This window comes from Manis pentadactyla, chromosome X (genome assembly GCF_030020395.1).
Source record: "Manis pentadactyla isolate mManPen7 chromosome X, mManPen7.hap1, whole genome shotgun sequence".
NCBI classification, from domain to species: Eukaryota; Metazoa; Chordata; class Mammalia; order Pholidota; family Manidae; genus Manis; species Manis pentadactyla.
In genome coordinates this window covers 48,131,625-48,145,684 of record NC_080038.1, presented here as the reverse complement: position 1 = coordinate 48,145,684, position 14,060 = coordinate 48,131,625, and the positions used below count along the sequence as shown (strand labels likewise).

Genomic DNA, 14,060 nt, shown 5'->3' with positions numbered 1-14,060 from the left:
TTACCATAAGAATGCAGGATCCAGGGGGATCACGGGAAGATGGCAGCGTGAGTAGTTCAGAGGAAATCTCCTCCCCAAAACATATATATTTATGAAAATACAATAAATACAACTATTTCTAAAAGAGACACCAGTGGATGCAGTACAACAGCCAGGATACATCTACATTTGTGAGAACTCAACATCACACGAAGGGGGTAAGATACAAGCCGTGGCCAGGCGGGACCGGAACACTCCCCCACCCCAAAACCCGGCAGGATGAAAGGACTCAGAACGGGTAGGGACTGAAAGCCCAGGACTGCTAAACAAACAGTTCTAAAAATCCACACCTGGAACGCAGACACAAGGTGCACGGGGTGCTGGATGTTAGAGAACGGAAAAGCAAAACCTGTGGGAAGTTCCCCGCAACTGGCATCCCTGAGACAAAAGAAAAGCGAGTGCTTTCTGCAAGTCTTAAAGAGAAAGGGACCCCATAGCTGGACAAAGTTGTCCTGGCAAAATTAGCCAGCAGCTGGGAATCCTGGGGAAACTTAGATGCCCTAAAGCCTGGGGAGGCAGTGCAGCTCTGAAGCCCCTCATGGAACTAAGCAGCCTGCCAGTCATTCCTCCAGCTGGGAAGGACCCCGACACACTGGCCCAGTAGCGGGAGAGTGGCAGCGCGTGCCAGGGACGGCGGCACCAGAAATGACAGGGAGTAGAACCGTGCGCCAAGGACACCAGGAGAGGCTTGTGCAAGCCTGCAGCAGGGCAACCGAACAGCCTAGACGAGGCTCATGCGCACAGGCGGCAGAGGAGACAGAAGAGCCCAGTAGAGGCCCATGTGCACCTGCAACAGAGCCAGAGGGAGCAGGTGCGCTCCCAGCAGCTGCCCGGCCAGACCCAAAGGCATCTGCTGGCACACAGATGCCTGGCAGGGGTGCCGCTGACACAGAGGAGTGCACCTGGTGTGCCTGCCACTCCCCGCAGGGCTCTGTGCTCCTATGACGGAGACCGCGCCAACAGAATCTTAGGGGACTAACTAAGTGGCTGCTTCAGGAGTGCAGGTAACCGCAACAGGCGGCAGAGAAGGGCAAGGCATCCAGCAAGCAGTAAAGGACTTTCTTCTCCCAGCTGACACATCTGCAAACTGCCTACAGCCACCACTATCACCATGAAAAGGCAAAAAATTTAGTCCAGTCCAAGATAGTTCAGACAACACCTGAGAAAGGATCTGCAGAGGCAGACCTAACCAGTCTCCCTGAAAAATAATTCAAAATAAAAATCATAAACATGCTGACAGAGGTGTAGAGAAATATACAAGACCTAAGGGATGAAGTCCGGAGGGAGATTACAGACATCCAGAGGGAGATTACCAAAGTGAATCAAACTCTGGAAGGATTTATAAGCAGAATGGATGAGACACAAGAGGCCATTGATGGAATAGAAACCAGAGAAGAGGAATGCATAGAAGCTGATGCAGAGAGAGATAAAAGGATCTCCAGGAATGAAACAACATTAAGAAAACTGTGTGACCAATCCAAAAGGAACAATATCCGCATTATAGGGGTACGAGAGGAAGAAGAGATAGAAAAAGGGATAGAAAGTGTCTTTGAAGAAATAATTGCTGAGAACTTCCCGAAACGGGTGAGGAAATAGTTGCTCAGACTACGGAGGCACACAGAACTCCCGAGAGACGGGACCCAAAGAGGACAACACCAAGAAGCATAATAATTAAAATGGCAAAGATCAAGGAGAAGGACAGAGTATTAAAGGCAGCCAGAGAGAGTAAAAAGGTCACCTACAAAGGAAAACCCATCACGCTATTATCAGACTTCTCAACAGAAACCTTACAGGCCAGAAGAGAATGGCATGATATATTTAATACAATGAAACAGAAGGGCCTTGAACCAAGGGTACTGTATCCAGCATGATTATCATTTAAGTATGATGGAGGGATTAAACAATTCCCAAAAAAGCAAAAGTTGAGGGAAATTTCCTCCCACAAACCACCTCTACAGGGTATCTTAGAGGGACTGCTCTAGATGGGAGCAATCCAAAAAAGAGCACAGAACAAAACACCCAACATATGAGGAATGGAGGAGGACGAAAAAGAACAGAAACAAATAAACATCAGACTGTATTTATAACAGCTCAGTAAGCGAGTTAATTCAGACAGTAAGGTAGTAAACAAGCTATCCTTGAACCTTTGGTAACCACGAATTTAAAGCCTGCAATGGCAATAAGTACATATCTTTCAACAATCACCCTAAATGTAAATGGACTGAATGCACCAATCAAAAGGCACAGAGTAATAGAATGGATAAAAAAGCAAGACCCATCTATATGCTGCTTACAAGAGACTCACCTCAAACCCAAAGACATGCACATATTAAAAGTCAAGGGATGGAGAAAGATATATCATGCAAACAACAGAGCAAAAAAAGGAGGTGTAGCAATACTAGTACCAGACAAAGTAGACTTCAAAACAACGAAAGTAACAAGAGAAAAGGGGGACATTACATAATGATAAAGGGCTCAGTCCAACAAGAGGATATAACCATTATAAACATATATGCACCCAATACAGGAGCACAAAAATGTGTAAAACAAATACTGACCGAATTAAAGGAGGAAATAGAATGCAATGCATTCATTCTGGGAGACTTTAACACACCACTCACTCCAAAGGACAGATCCACCAGACAGAAAATATGTAAGGCCACAGAGGCACTGAACAACACACTAGAACACTAGAACACATAGAACAATAGACATCTATAGAACTCTACATACAAAAGCAACAGGATACACATTCTTCTCAAGTGCACATGGAATATTCTCCAGAATAGACCACATACTAGGCCACAAAAAAGCCTCAGTAAATTCCAAAAGATTGAAATCCTACAAACCAACTTCTCAGACCACAAAGGCATAAAACTAGAAATAAATTGCACAAATAAACAAAAAGGCTCACAAATACATGAAACCTTAAAAAAATGCTCCTAAATAATCAATGGAACAACCAAATTAAAATGGAGATCCAGCAATATATGGAAACATATGACAACAATAACACAAAGCCCCAACTTCTGTGGGATGCAGCAAAAGCCATCTTAAGAGGAAAGTATATAGCAATCCAGTCATTTTTAAAGAAGGAAGAACAATCCCAAATGAATAGTCTAATGTCACAATTATTGATATTGGAAAAAGAAGAACAAATGAGGCCTATGGTCAGCAGACGGAGGGAATTAATAAAGATCAGAGAAGAAATAAATAAAATTGAGAAGAATAAAACAATAGAAAAAATCAATGAAACCAAGACCTGGTTCTTCGAGAAAATAAACAAAATAGATAATCCTCTAGCCAGACTTATTAAGAGGAAAAGAGAGTCAACACACAACAACAGAATCAGAAATTAGAAAGGAAAAATCACGACGGACCCCACAGAAATACAAAGAATTATTAGAGACTACTATGAAAACCTTTATGCTAACAAGCTGGGAAACCTAGGAGAAATAGACAACTTCCAAGAAAAATAAAACCTTCCAAGGCTGACCGAGAAAGAAACAGAAAATCTAAACAGACCAACTACCAGCAACGAAATAGAGTTGGTAATCAAAAAACTACCCAAGAACAAAACCCCCATGCCAGATGGATTTACTTCAGAATTTTATCAGACATATAGAGAAGACATAACAACCATTCTCCTTAACGTTTTCCAAAAAATAGAAGAGGAGGGAATACTCACAAACTCTTTCTATGAAGCCAAAATCACCCTAATACCAAAACCAGGCAAAGACCCCACCAAAAAAGAAAACTACAGACCAATATCCCTGATGAACGTAGATGCAAAAATACTCAACAAAGTATTAGCAAACTGAATTGAAAAATATATCAAAAGGATCATACACCACGATCAGGTGGGATTCATCCCAGGGATGCAAGGATGGTACAACATTCGAAAATCCATCAACATCATTCACCGCATCAACAAAAAGAAGGACAAAAACCACATGATCATCTCCATAGATGCTGAAAAAGCATTCGACAAAATTCAACATCCATTCATGATAAAAACTATCAACAAAATGTGTATAGAGGGCAAGTATCTCAACATAATAAAGGCCATATATGATAAACCCACAGCTAACATCATACTGAACAGCAAGAGGCTGAAAGCTTTTACTCTGAGATCGGGAAAAAGACAGGGATTTCCCCCCCCCCACCCTCAACTGTTCTTCAATGTGGTACTGGAGGTACTAGCCACGGCAAGCAGACAAAACAAAGAAATACAAGGAATCCAGATTGGTAAAGAAGAAGTCAAACTGTCACTATTTGCAGATGACATGATATTGTACATAAAAAACCCTAAAGAGTCCACTGCAAAACTACTGTAACTAATATCAGAATTCAGCAAAGTTGCAGGATACAAAATTAACACACAGAAATCTGTAGCTTTCCTATACACTAACAATGAACTAATAGAAAGAGAAAACAGGAAAACAATTACATTCACAAAAGAATCAAAAAGTATAAAATACCTAGGGATAAACCTAACCAAGGAATTGAAAGACCTATACCCTGAAAACTAAAAGACACTCTTAAGAGAAGTTAAAGAGGTCAATAACAAATGGAAACTCATCCCATGCTCCTGGCTGGGAAGAATTAATATCATCAAAATGGCCATCCTGCCTAAAGCAATATACAGATTCAAAGCAATCCCTATCAAATCACCAACAGCATTCTTCAATGAATTGGAACAAATAGTACAGAAATTCATATGGAGGGGGCAGAGCGAAGATGGCAGCATGAGTAGGACAGTGGGATTCTCCTTGCAAAAACATATGTATTTTTGAAAATACAACAAATACAACTATCCCTAAAAGAGAGACTAGAAGACACAGGACAACAACCAGACTACATCCACACCTGGGAGAACCCAGCGCCTGGTGAAAGGGGTAAGATACAAGCCACAGCCCAGCGGGACTTGAGGCCCCTTACCCCAGCTCCCAGCGGGAGGAGAGGAGTAGGAGCCGGGAGGGAGAGAGAGCCCAGGACTGCTAAACACCCAGCCCTAGCCATCCGCACCAGAGCGCAGACACACAGTGCATATGTGGGGTGCTGGAAACTAGGGAAGCAGGACAGTAAGACCTGTGAGCGGGTCCTGCAGCCAGCGCCACTGGGACAAAGAAAAGTGAGTGCTTTTTGAATGTCTTACAGGGACAGGGACCCCACAACTGGATGGAAGCATCCCGGGTCACAGTCCAGCAGCTGGAAATTCCAGGGAACTCCAGGTGCACTAACCCCCTGGGCAACAGCTCTGAGACCCCTCACTGAGGTAAACAGCCAAACAGCCCACTGTCCATTACCCCTCCTGGGCCCTGCCATAGCAGAGCAGCAGCCTGAGTCTGGCCACACCCACAGCAAGGGAGCTTCCTCCACACCGGGCGGGAAAGATACAGAGACACAGTCTACACACAATTGCCCAACAAAAGCCACTAGGTGTCACAGTTGTCCCAGTAAAGAAAGGCCAGGAGCAAGTGGAAAAAGTCTAGGCTCTCCAAGCTGGCAGACGTGTCAATAGCATACCACTGCACCTATCAAAATGAAAAGGCAAAAAAATTTGATCCAGACAAGACTAACCCAGACATCTTCGACATCTTCTACATCTTGGGATGAACCTGAGAAAGAACCTGGGGAGATAGATTTAAACAGTCTTCCTGAAAAAGGATTCAAAACAAAAGTCATAACCATGCTGATGGACTTGCAGAGAAATATGCAACAACTAAGGAGGGAGAATAGAGAAATAAAACAATCTCTGGAAGGATTTCAAATCAGAATGGATGAGATGCAAGAGACTACTAATGGACTAGAAAACAGAGAACAGGAACGCAGAGAAGCTGATGCAGAGAGAGATAAAAGGATGTCCAAGAATGAAAGAATATTAAGAGAACTGTGTGACAAATCCAAAAGGAACAATATCCATATTATAGGGGTACCAGAAGAAGAAGAGAGAGAAAAAGGGATAGAAAGTGTCTTTGAAGATATAATTGCTGAAAACTTCCCCAAACTAGGGGAGGAAATGGCATCTCAGACCACAGAGGTACAGAGAACTCCCATGACAAGGGATCCAAGGAGGGCAACAACAAGACACATAATAATTAAAATGGCAAAGATCAAAGACAAGGACAGAGTATTAAAGGCAGCCAGAGAGAAAAAAAAGGTCACCTACAAAGGAAAACCCATCAGGCTATCATCAGACTTCTCAACAGAAACCTTACAGGCCAGAAGAGAAAGGCATGATAAACTTCATGCAATGAAACAGAAGGGCCTTGAACCAAGAATACTGTATCCAGCATGATTATCATTTAAATATGAAAGAGGGATTAAATAATTCCCAGACAAGCAAAAGTTGAGGGAATTTGCCTCCCACAAACCTCCTCCACAGGGCATCTTACAGGGACTGCTGTAGATGGGAGCACTAATAAAAAGAGCACAGAACAACACACCCAAAATACGACGAATGGAGGAGGAGGAATAAGAAGGGAGAGAAATAAAGAATCATCAGACCGTGTTTATAATAGCTCAATAAGTGAGTTAAGCTACACAGTAAGATAGTAAAGAAGCTAACCTTGAACCTTTGGTAACCACAAACTTAAAGCCTGCAATGGTAATAAGTACATACTTTTCAATAATCACCCTAAATGTAAATGGCCTGAATGCACCAATCAAAAGACATAGAGTAATAGAATGGATAAAAAGCAAGACCTATCCATACGCTGCTTACAAGAGACTCACCTCAAACCCAAAGACACGCACAGACTTAAAGTCAAGGGATGCAGAAAGATATTTCATGCAAACAACAGAGAGAAAAAAGCAGGTGTTGCAATACTAGTATCAGACAAAATAGACTTCTAAATAAAGAAAGTAACAAAAGACAAAGAAGGACATTACATAATGATAAAGGGCTCAGTCCAACAAGAGGATATAACCATTATAAACATATATGCACCCAATACAGGAGCGACAAAATATGTGAAACAAATACTAACGGAATTATCGGAGGAAATAGAATGCAATGCATTCATTTTGGGAGACTTCAACACACCACTCACTCCAAAGGACAGATCCACCAGACAGAAAATAAGTAAGGACACAGAGGCACTGAACAACACACTAAAACAGATGGACCTAATAGACATCTACAGAACTCTACATCCAAAAGCAGCAGGATACACATTCTTCTCAAGTGCACATGGAATATTCTCCAGAATAGACCACATACTAGGCCACAAAAAGAGCCTCAGTAAATTCCAAAAGATTGAAATCCTACAAACCAACGTTTCAGGCCACAAAGGCATAAAACTAGAAATAAATTGTACAAAGAAAGCAAGAAAGCTCACAAACACATGGAGGCTTAACAACATGCTCCTAAATAATCAGTGAATCAATGACCAAATTAAAATGGAGATCCAGGAATATATGGAAACAAATGACAACAACAATACAAAGCCCCAACTTCTGTGGGATACAGCAAAAGCAGTCTTAAGAGGAAAGTATATAGCAGTCCAGGCATATTTAAAGAAGGAAGAACAATCCCAAATGAATGGTCTAATGTCACAATTATAGAAACTGGAAAAAAAAGAACAAATGAGGCCTAAGGTCAGCCGAAGGAGGGACATAATAAAGATCAGAGAAGAAATAAATAAAATTGAGAAGAATAAAACAATAGAAAAAATCAATGAAACCAAGACCTGGTTCTTCGAGACAATAAACAAAATAGATAAGCCTCTAGCCAGACTTATTTGGAGGAAAAGAGAGTCAACACACATGAACAGAATAAGAAATGAGAAAGGAAAAATTCACGACGGACCCCACAGAAATACAAAGAATTATTAGAGAATACTATGAAAACCTATATGCTAACAAGCTGGAAAACCTAGGAGAAATGGAAAACTTTCTAGAAAAATACAACCTTCCACGACTGACCCAAAAAGAAACAGAAAATCTAAACAGACCAATTACCAGCAACGAAATTGAAGCGGTAATCAAAAAACTACCAAAGAACAAAACCCCCGGGCGAGATGGATTTACCTCGGAATTTTATCAGACATACAGGGAAGACATAATACCCATTCTCCTTAAAGTTTTCCAAGAAATAGAAGAGGAGGGGATACTCCCAAACTCATTCTATGAAGCTAACATCACCCTAATACCAAAACCAGGCAAAGACACCACCAAAAAAGAAAACTACAGACCAATATCCCTGATGAACGTAGATGCAAAAATACTCAATAAAATACTAGCAAACCAAATTCAAAAATATATCAAAACGATCATACACCATGACCAAGTGGGATTCACCCCAGGTATGCAGGGATGGTACAACATTCAAAAATCCATCAACATCATCCACCACATCAAAAAAAAGAAGGACAAAAACCACATGATCATCTCCATAGATGCTGAGAAAGCATTCGACAAAATTCAACATCCATTCATGATAAAAACTCTCAACAAAATGGATATAGAGGGCAAGTACCTCAACATAATAAAGGCCATATATGATAAACCCACAGCCAACATCATACTGGACAACAAGAAGGTGAAAGCTTTTCCTCCGTGATCGGGAACAAGACAGGGATGACCACTCTCCCCACTGTTATTCAACATAGCACTGGAGGCCCTAGCCACGGCAATTGACAAAACAAAGAAATACAAGGAATCCAGATTGGTAAAGAAGAAGTTAAACTGTCACTATAATGCAGATGACATGATATTGTACATAAAAAACCCTAAAGACTCCACTCCGAAACTACTAGAGCTAATATCAGAATTCAGCAACGTTGCAGGATACAAAATTAACACACAGAAATCTGTGGCTTTCCTATACACTAACAATAAACTAATAGGAAGAGAAATCAGGAAGACAATTCCATTCAAAATAGCATCAAAAACAACAAAATACCTAGGAATAAACCTAACCAAGGAAGTTAAATACCTACACTCTGAAAACTATAAGACACTCTTAAGAGAAAATAAAGAGGTCAGTAACAAATGGAAACTCATCCCATGCTCCTGGCTAGGAAGAATTAATATTATCAAAATGGTCATCCTGCCCAAACCAATATACAGATTCGATGCAATCCCTATCAAATTACCAACAGCATTCTTCAATGAACTGGAACAAACAATTCAAAAATTCATACGGAAACACCAAAGACCCCGAATAGCTAAAGCAATCCTGAGAAGCAAGAATAAAGTGGGGGGGATCCCACTCCCCAACTTCACGCTCTACTACAAAGCCATTGTAATCAAGACAATTTGGTACTGGCACAAGAACAGACCCACCGACCAGTGGAACACAACAGAGACCCCAGATATTAATCCAAACATATATGGTCTTCTAATATTCGATAAAGGGTCCATGGACATACAATGGGGAAATGACAGTCTCTTCAACAGATGGTGCTGGCAAAACTGGACAGCTACATGTAAGAGAATGAAACTGGATCACTGTCTAACCCCATACACAAAAGTAAACTCCAAATGGATCAAAGACTTGAATGTAAGTCATGAAACCATAAAACTCTAAGAAAAAAACATAGGCAAAAATCTCTTAGATATAAACATGAGTGACCGCTTCTTGAACATATCTCCCCGGGCAAGGGAAACAAAAGCAAAATGAACAAATGGGTCTATATTAAGTGGAAAAGCTTCTGTATAGCAAAGGACACCATCAATAGAACAAAAAGGTATCCTACAGTATGGTAGAATATATTCATAAATGACAGATCCGACAAAGGGTTGACATCCAAAATATATAAAGAGCTCACGCACCTCAACAAACAAAAAGCAAATAATCCAATTATAAAATGGGCAGAGGAACTGAATAGACAGTTCTCTAAAGAAGAAATTCAGATGGCAAACAAACACATGAAAAGATGCTCCACATGGCTTGTCATGAGAGAAATGCAAATTAAAACCTAAATGAGATATAATCTCACACCAGTAAGGACGGCTACCATCCAAAAGACAAACAACAACAAATATTGGAGAGGTTGTGGAGAAAGGGGCACCCTCCTACACTGCTGGTGGGAGTGTAAATTAGTTCAACCATTGTGGAAAGCAGTATGAAGGTTTCTCAGAATGCTCAAAATAGAAATACTATTTAACCCAGGAATTCCACTTCTAGGAATTTACCCTAAGAATGCAGCACTCCAGTTTGAAAAAGACAGATGCACCCCTATGTTTATCACTGCACTATTTACAATAGCCAAGATATGGAAGCAACCTAAGTGTCCATCAGTAGATGAATGGATAAAGAATATGTGGTACATATATACAATGGAATATTACTCAGCCATAAGAAAAAAACAGATCCTACCATTCGCAACAACATGGATGGAGCTAGAGGGTATTATGCTCAGTGAAATAAGCCAGGTGGAGAAAGACAAGTACCAAATGATTTCACTCACACGTGGAGTATATGAACAAGAGAAAACTGAAGGAACAAAACAGCAGCAGAAGCACAGAACCCAAGAATGGACTAACAGATACCAAAGGGAAAGGGACTGGGGACGACAGGTGAGAAGGGAGGGATAAGGGCGGGATAAAAGAAAGGGGGCATTACGATTAACATGTATAGTGTGTGTGGAGGCATGGGGAGGGCTGTGCAACACAGAGAAGACAAGTAGTGATTTTGTAGCATCTTACTTTGTTGACGGACAGTGACTGTGAACGGGTATGTGGGGCGGGACTTGGTGATGGAGGGAGCCTAGGCCTAGTGTACATAATGTCCTTCATGTAATTGTAGAGTAATGATACCAAAATAAAATTTTAAAAAATTCATGTGGAACCGTCAAAGACCCTGAATAGTGAAAGCAATTCTGAGAATGAAGAATAAAGTGGGGGGGATCTCGCTCCCCAACTTCAAGCTCTACTACAAAGCCTCAGTAATCAAGACAATTTGGTACTGGCACAAGAACAGAGCCACAGACCAGTGGAACAGAATAGAGACTCCAGACATTAACCCAAACATACATGGCCAATTAATATACGATAAAGGAGCCATGGACATACAATGGGGAAATGACAGTCTCTTCAATAGATGGTGCTGGCAAAACTGGACAGCTACATGTAAGAGAATGAAACTGGACCACTGTCTAACCCCATACAGAAAAGTAAACTCCAGATGGATCAGAGACCTGAATGTAAGTCATGGAACCATAAAACTCTTAGAGAAAAATATAGGCAAAAATCTCATGGACATAAACATGAGTGACTTCTTCATGAACATATGTCCCCTGGCAAGGGAAACAAACCAAAAATGAACAAGTGGGACTATATCAAGCTAAAAAACTTCTGTACAGCAAAGGACACCATCAATAGAACAAAAAGTTATCCTACAGTGTGGGAGAACATATTCATAAATGAGAGATCCGATAAAGGATTGACATCTAAAATATACAAAGAGCTCACGTGTCCCAACAAACAAAAAGCAAATAATCCCATTAAAAATGGGCATTGGAGCTGAATAGACAGTTCTCTAAAGAAATCCAGATGGCCAACAGGCACATGAAAAGATGCTCCACATTGCTAAACATCAGAGAAATGCAAATTAAAACCACAATGAGATATCACCTCACACCAGTAAGGATTGTCATCATCGAAAAGACAAACAACAACAAATGTTGGCGAGGTTGTGGAGAAAGTGGAACCCTCATACACTGTTGGTGGGAATGTAAATTAGTTCAACCATTGTGGAAAGCAGTATGAAGGTTCCTCAGAATGCTCAAAATAGAAATACCATTTGACCCAGGAATTCCACTTCTAGGAATTTACCCTAAGAATGCAGCACTCCAGTTTGGAAAAGACAGATGCACCCGTATGTTTATCGCTGCACTATTTACAATAGCCAAGATATGGAAGCAACCTAAATGTCCATCAGCAGATGAATGGATAAGGAAGATGTGGTACATATACACAATGGAATATTACTCAGCCATAAGAAAAAAACAGATCCTACCATTCGCAACAACATGGATGGAGCTAGAGGGTATTATGCTCAGTGAAATAATCCAGGTGGATAAAGACAAGTACCAAATGATTTTACTCATATGTGGAGTGTAAGAACAAAGGAAAACTGAAGGAACAAAACAGCAGCAGAATCACAGAACCCACGAATGGACTAATAGTTACCAAAGGGAAAGGGACTGGGGAAGATTGGAGGGAAGGGAAAGATAAGGGCGGGGGAAAAAGAAAGAGGGCATTACAATTAGCATGTGTAGTTCGTGGGGGGCACGGGAGGGCTGTGGAACACAGAGAAGACAAGTAGTGATTTTACAGCATCTTACTACGCAGATGGACAGTGACTGTGAAGGGGTATGTCGGGGGGACTTGGTGAATGGGGGAGCCTAGTAAACATAATGTTCTTTATGTAACTGTAGATTAATGATACCAAAATAAATAAATTAATTAATTAAGAAAAAAGAATGCAGGATCCCATATTCAAAGAGACACATGCCCCCCTATGTTTATCACAGTATTATTTACAATAGCCAAGAAATGGAAGCAACGTAAGTGTCCATCAGTAAATGAATGGATATAGAAGGAGTGGTACATATACACAATGGGATAGTATTCAGCCATAAAAAAACAAATCTTACTATTTGCAACAACATGGATGGAGCTAGAGGGTATTATGCCCAGTGAATTAAGTGAGGTGGAGAAAGACAACTACCGCATTATTTTAGTCATTTGTGGAGTGTAACAACGAAGCAAAACTGAAGGAACAAAACAGCAGCATACTCCCAGACTCCAAGTAAGGTGTAGTGTTTAACAAAGTGGAGGGGTCAGGGAGGGTGGGAGAAGGAGATTGAGGGGTGTTATGATTGGCACACATGGTATAGAGGAATCATGGGGAAAACGGTAGCACAGTGAAAACAAATAGTGACTCTGTGGCATCTTACTAAACTGATGGACAGTGACTTCCATAGGGTATTGGGGGGGTCTTGATAATATGGGTGAATGTACTAACCACAATCTTTTTCATGTGAAACCTTCATAAGAGTGTATATCAATGATCCCTAAATTAAAGAAGTGTAGTATTCAACTTCTTTTTGCAAATATTTTCCAATGTGCATTTTTACATGTTGATCCTTTTATCTACAGTGTTCTTGTTAATTCAGCGAACTTTTATATACCTGCAAAGTGTCCCTGAAATCTTCTTGGACAGTAGGAAGCCGTTTCTGAGGCACTGTCTTAGCTTTATTTTTTCACTTACCAACAGGTATCTGTGTGTTTACTGGAGCTTGTGTTCCGCCTGTTGACTTGCAAGCTTGTCTCCCGCAGTGGCTGGCAATTTCTCACAGCAGAGACCCTTTTTCCATCATTATATCCCCAGGGCCTAAGCCACCAATTACTTAGGAAACTGGTGTGCACACATACATTTTCTTTTTTAGAACAGTGGGACCCTTTAAGAAAACGAAATGGTAAGAGGATTCCTAGGGAATATTCTAGAATGTCTGAGAAAACCAGCGCCATCTTGAAGCATGTGTGGGGCGTTCCATTCATTCATCCTTTTCTCCCACACCACCCTCAGGAAACTCCTGTAACGTGTGCATGGAAATCATTGAACTGTGTCTGAACTGCACTCAATTGAAACAGTTGGGTCAAAAAGGAGTTCACTGGCAGCTGGGAAATTGACAGAAGCTTTACGGAGGAAGGACGACAGAGAGACCAACCAAGGGACTGAGGATAGAACGCGGGAGGAAGGGGACACTGGAGGGAGCAAGGTTCAACTCCCTAAGCCTGTGTCCTCACTTGGGGATAATAACAGCCTCCCTTACAGGGTGAAGACTCGGCGACACTGTGAGACCGTAGTCCGCTGGTGGTGCTCAAAGAACAGGAGCCTCTGTGAGTACGCCGCCTCCACCCTGACCGAAGCCCGTCCCCACCACCACCTATTTATTTTGCAGTTTGCAGAGTTCACTTCTTCTCATAGGAGGAGAAGGCTGGGGAGGAGGAGTGTGTGTGTGTGTCTGTGTGTGGTGGGGGATGATTAACTCCCATCTCGCCCG

The 14,060-nt window shown here is 41.3% G+C and overlaps 1 protein-coding gene across 1 annotated transcript in view; it reads left to right on the top strand.

Moving 5' to 3' along the window:
• The first annotated feature begins 13,722 nt into the window (after positions 1-13,722).
• The window catches only part of PHF8 (PHD finger protein 8), a 177,439-nt gene continuing 177,101 nt past the window's right edge, over positions 13,723-14,060 (top strand). Inside the window, exon 1 of the mRNA XM_036930848.2 lies at positions 13,723-13,896. The gene's annotated coding sequence lies outside the window, so the exon portion shown is untranslated. The remainder of the gene's footprint in view (positions 13,897-14,060) is intronic.